The following is a 6,000-nucleotide window of genomic DNA, read 5'->3' as shown; positions in this document are numbered from 1 at the left end:
ATGAATTTTATTAACATACATTTACAAGAATGATATCAAATTTCCGGGGTAAACTCGAATGTGAAGCATGAGATACGTGACGAGAATGTGTTCGTTAAGGCCGAAGGAGCTTTAACAAAAGAGAATTCACAATTATTAAATCACTGTTGTCAATGCTTTAACTTTTAGTTTTAGAAAGTATGTGCAGAAATATCGAGCGCGAAGCGCGAGAACCAACAGTCGCGAGCTCTATAGTCCGGGAGCTCGCGAAAATTTTATGGATGTCATTTTAGTACTCACTAAAATTTCAGATTCTTTTGTTTTAATAGTCAACAGTTCGAAATTCGTTGACTGGCTAACAGCTGTTGGTGCATTTTGCAACAATTTATCGTAAAATTGGTCGAAAATTCGATTGAAAAAACGTCATTTTAGTACTCTTGAAACCCAGGGAGATGGTTGTTTGAATACTAAAAACTGACAATAAATTCGACTAGTAGTTCCTGAGTGGGCCAAAGGTGACTGGTATTCTGTCAAACATGTCAAAAATTCGAGTGAAGAAACGTCATATTAGTACTCTTGAAACCGATCGGAAATGATTGTTTGAGTGCTAAGAACTAACCAAAAATTTGACTGGCCATTGCTTGGTGGTGCCAAATTTCACTGGCACGCTGTCAAACATGCCAAAAATTCGAGTAAAGAAAATTCATTTTAGTGCTTTTGAAACCAATTGGGAGTGATTGTTTGAAAGCTGAAAACTAACAAAAAATTGGAAAATCTGCCAGTCAAATTTGGCACCAGTGATAAGCCGCCAGTCAAATTGTTTGTTAGTTCTTAGCATTCCCAATCGGTTTCAAGAGTACTAAAATTACGTTTTTTCACTTGAATTTTTGACATGTTTGGCAGCTTGCCAGTCAATTTTGGCACCACTGATAAACCGCCAGTCAAATTGTTTGTTAGTTCTTAGCACTCTTAATCGGTTTCAACAGTACAAAAACGACGTTTTTTCACTCTAATTTTTGACCAGTTTAACGATAAATTGTAGCGAAATGCACCAACAGCTGTTAGCCAGTCAACGAATTTGGAACTGTTGGCTATAAAAACAAAATAATCTGAAATTTTAGTGAGAACTAAAATGACTTCCATAGAATTTTCACGAACTCCCGGACTACTAGGCTCGCTCAAACTTGCGAGCGGAGCGAACCGCGCGCGAAACGTTCCCGTGAGGCGGGCAGATTTTTGTAGATTTATACTTTTAGTTTGAAATTTATCTCTTTTGTTGAAAGTTTAACTATTTTCTTTAAAGTTAATGTTTTCAAATTTTTAATTTAGCTATGCTACTAAGAGTTAAAATAATACTTTATATTTTCAATGACCGTTTATCTTTTTCATAAGAAATTAAAAAACTTGAAGGTGGAAAAACGTTGTGACCATTTACTTTTTTCATGTTTGAAAAATTTGTATTGATTGAAAGTTCGTCGTTTTGGTTTTAGAATTTAATTTTTTTATTATGAAATTTCAGCTCTTTCTTTTTTTAATATAAATTACAGTTCTTTGTTAAAAATTATTTAATTGTTTAAAATTTCTCTAACATGTTGATAAGTCATCTTATTCTTTTTAATATATAAATAATCTTAAAAATAAAAAATTTTCATCTCAAATATTATTTTATTACGTTTATAAAACATCCTATGTTGAAAATATCACAAGATCAAAATGCTGGTATTCGAATTTTAATGACCGAGGAAAATAAGAATATGTTCAAGGAAAAATAAGGGAATTTTGAAAATGCTGTTTTAACTCAGCAAATCATGTATTACGAAGGCTGTTTGATAAGTCAGTGACTTTTTGAGTAAGAGATTTTTTTCCGGCAAAAAGCGTTTTATTTTTCAACATATTCTCTTTTTAGTTTGATACGCTTAGGCCAGCGTGTTTCCAATTTTTTTATTCCTTCCAAATAGTACGTTTTCTCAAGTTCCTCAAAATACCCAGTGGACACAAAGTTTGGTGACATCTTTACGACATCGTTACGACATTTCTACGACAACTTTACGACACCATGTGTCCATGTCGTTAAGGTGTCTTTACGATATCGTAAATAAGTCGTATGATCTGACGATGTCTTTACGATATCGCAAAGACATCTAAACGACATGGACATAGGATGCCGTAAAGATGTCGTAAAGATGTCGTAACGATGTCGTAAGGACATCGCCAAATTTTGGTCTCTGGTGTGTTGTAATAGATTCACGTTTCGTCCACGGTTACAAAACAGTGCAAAAACTTGTTCAGATCGCGGTTGAACATCGTCAAACACTCCTTTGAAGTGGTCACATGGTTGTGCTTATGGTCGAGTGTGAGCAATCGCGGCACCCATCTCGCGGATAGTTTTTCCATGTCCAAATATTCATGTTAAATGTGATGTACTCGCTCAGTTGAGATGCCATGGATTTTATCGACTATTTCTGGCGTGATGATGTCTTTACGATATCGTAAATAAGTCGTATGATCTGAAGATGTCTTTACGATATCGCAAATACATCGAAACGACATGGACATAGGATGTCGTAAGGATGTCGTAAACATGTCGTAATGATGTCGTAAAGACGTCGCCAAATTTCGTGCCCAGTGGGCCACCTCTCAACCCTTGAAATTAATTGTGCAGAGTTCCCGTGGTATTTATCAAGCCTTTCCTTCGTTTCAGCAATGGTTTTTCTACGTAAAAAATAATGCTTAGTCAGGACAGGAAATTCACGTTTTTCCATTTTCATTAAAAATTCACGAGGTTATGTGCTTTTAATGGCTGCCAAACACAAAATAAATGATCCAGCTTGCTCAAGATTTTACAAGAGTCTATTCATAGATGGCGCTGACGAAATAAAATGCTTATTTGCCGAAAAAAATTTCACATTCAAAAAGTCACGGACTTACCAAACAGCCCTCGTATCTTAAATACAAGAAATTCCATTAGTTTGAAATCTCATATAGATTTATTTATGGAAACCATAAATTACGTAAAATGATCGGGGAGGGGATGGGGGCGGATAGGTAGAAATATTTGTAAGATTCTGTACAAGCAAGCGAGGGATTTCAATCAGTTCATTACTTTAGATCTTTTTACAAATTGCTGTGCTATGGTGTATTGATACAGCAGAACGGTTGTTTAAATTTATCGTAAAATTACTGCCCATTTCTATGAATTTCTACAAATGCACATTTATTTCTACAAGTTTTCATAAATTATCATGAGTTTTTACAAATTTCGTAAGCTTTTACAAATTTTAAAAATTTACATTTTGTTCATACCGGGTTTTCGGGTTTACTTTGAAAACGGAAAAAGTTAAACAATTTCTGCTACATTGAAAACGACTCACAATTAAATTTTCTATAAGAATATGTATTTTTTCAGCCAAAAGAAACTGGCTTTAAATGTCTCCAGGACCAACGCCGTTTAGCGAAATCAATTTATTGGTGGATAAGAAATAAAACTGGGATTTTCGTTCAATGTTATAGATTTTTTATTATTAAAAAAAAATTATATTATACCCAGTGGGCACAAAATTTGGAGACGTCTCTACGACATCGTTACGACATCTTTACGACAACTTTACGACATCCTATGTCCATGTCGTTTCGGTGTCTTTGCGATATCGTAAAGACATCGTCAGATTATACGACTTATTTACGATATCGTAAAGACACCTTAACGACATTGACATAGGATGTCGCAAAGTTGTCGTAAAGATGTCGTAACGATGTCGTAAAGACGTCGCCAAACTTTGTGCCCACTGGGTACTTACGTTGATTGCTATAAGCTGGTATACCATACACGACTTGTTGTTGCGCCACAGCCTGACCTGACGATTCATCTCGGGGTCTCCTACGATGCCGGTCTCTTGATCGATTTTCACGTGGCGCCTGATCACTTCCATCTGTAATATATAATATAGAGACTTTTTATTTAAATTTTTTTCAGCAAACCCCAAAAATTTACTATTAATCCGAAATAAATAGAGACCGAATGTAATTCCAAAGTCATTTAGTATTTTTAAAAAACATTCTAAACTTCGTTTACGCAAATGTATTTGGAGAAATTAGACTTTCTAGAAATTACCGTAAATTACTATAAATTTTCTCAAATTTGCATTAATTTCTAAAATTTATAGAAACTCATGAAAAATTAAAAAATTTATAGTAGTTTATGATGCTTTAATAAAAAATATATTCTTCTTTGTATAATTAATTAGTTGTTATCATTCTTTTTAATGCACGTCATAATTATGCTAATTGTTACAATGGTTACTCTACCTCCCATGATTGGCTCAACTTGCAATCAAGTAGTTCAATTTACATTCAAGAAGCCTAATTTCCTACACAAAAATAAACTTTTTTTAAGTACAAAAGTTGTTGATCCAAATTGTTGAATTTTAAACTAAAGATTTGAATAATTTCTTTTTAGGCACGTTTTTTTATTGAAAGAATAAACAATAGATTTTAAATAAACAAAAAGTCTTAAACAATTCATCCTAGTCAGATGCAGTTTTATAACCCAATTCAAATTATTAATCTCATAAAGGTTATTAAAAAAATTATTCCACACGAAAAACGTGGGGCGCCTGCAATACAATTTAAATGCATGAATAGTTTGTCTGAACCGGTCTTGCGATTGATTTTAAATATAAATACTCTTAAAGTTATTACTTATATCTATTGCTGGCGCCCACGCTTTTCGCGGTACATAATTTTTCTAGTAATGTTTATGAGATTATGAATTTGCATGGGGTTATAAAATTCCATTTTAATATTGTATGCACGTAATTTAGCAATCAGTATTAGCCGGTCAATAAACTAAATTACACTGCTATCCCTTAGAAACTAATGGAACTTACAAATAAAAACATTTGATTTGAAGTAAAAAAATATTGGGGTAATTATTCGAGATAAGGAGAATGCTATCCTTTAAGTTGGACTAAATTACATACAGTATACAAAATTTCATCAAGATCGGTAAAGTAGTTTCGGAGTTTAGTGGTGACAAACGTTACAGAAATGTGATCTTATTGTTGAATCTTACGTTTCTTAAAACTTTCATGTGTGATATTGCGTTGTTTCACTTTTCGATAAGCCCCCCCCCCCCTATGTGAAAAAATTGTTTCTTTTAATTTTTACATCATTTACATAAAATTCGAATGGATCACTAACCCCCAACCTCAAAATTTTTTCTGCGCACGCCCCTGGAACAATTGGAACCATAGAACCACGATAATTACTGTATTATAATGCATTGTCATTACCTTTGGACTTGTGTGCAAATTTTTAGGTCTCTATCTATATTATAAATGTATAAAAAATTAATTAAAAAATTTTATTTGTACATTCAAGAAAGCAAGTTAATAAAAATGTGGTAAAAAGACAAATTCTAACTAATAATGAAAAAGCTTACATATTCAGTTGAAAAATTTAATTTTTAAATAAATTAAGGAGTTTTGAGCAAAATAGTTCACTTTTTAACCAATAAGATAAATATTCAACAAAGTAGTTTAAATTTAAACAAATTAGTAGAATTTTCAATAAAAAAGATGAATTATTTAAAAATTTAATAATTAAATTTCAAACTAAATGAAAAATATTAATTTTCAACCAATTATTGTTAAGTTGAATCATAAATTAATAAATAACTTCAAACAAAAAATTTCAACAAAGTAATGGCATCTTCACACAAATAGTAGAATTTCGATGAAGATTCTCCAAAATTGGACATTAAAGTTTTTCAACGGATCTGTATGTCTGTCTGTCCGTGCGGCCGTCCGTTCGTAAACACAATAACTCTAGAAAAAATCAACAGATTGAATCGATATATGACACACTTTCTTTAGGGTCTAAAATAGAGGAGAAGTTCGTTAACCAGCCATTTTAGATAAAAATACAAAAAGTGAAAGTTTTGAGACCACTTTTTCCTAAATTTTGAAATTCTATGTATAAAATTATTTATATTATTTGAAAATGATTTTTTATTCATTTATT

This window comes from Belonocnema kinseyi, chromosome 10 (assembly GCF_010883055.1).
Source record: "Belonocnema kinseyi isolate 2016_QV_RU_SX_M_011 chromosome 10, B_treatae_v1, whole genome shotgun sequence".
Lineage (NCBI taxonomy): Eukaryota > Metazoa > Arthropoda > Insecta > Hymenoptera > Cynipidae > Belonocnema > Belonocnema kinseyi.
This window is presented reverse-complemented; position numbering follows the sequence as displayed.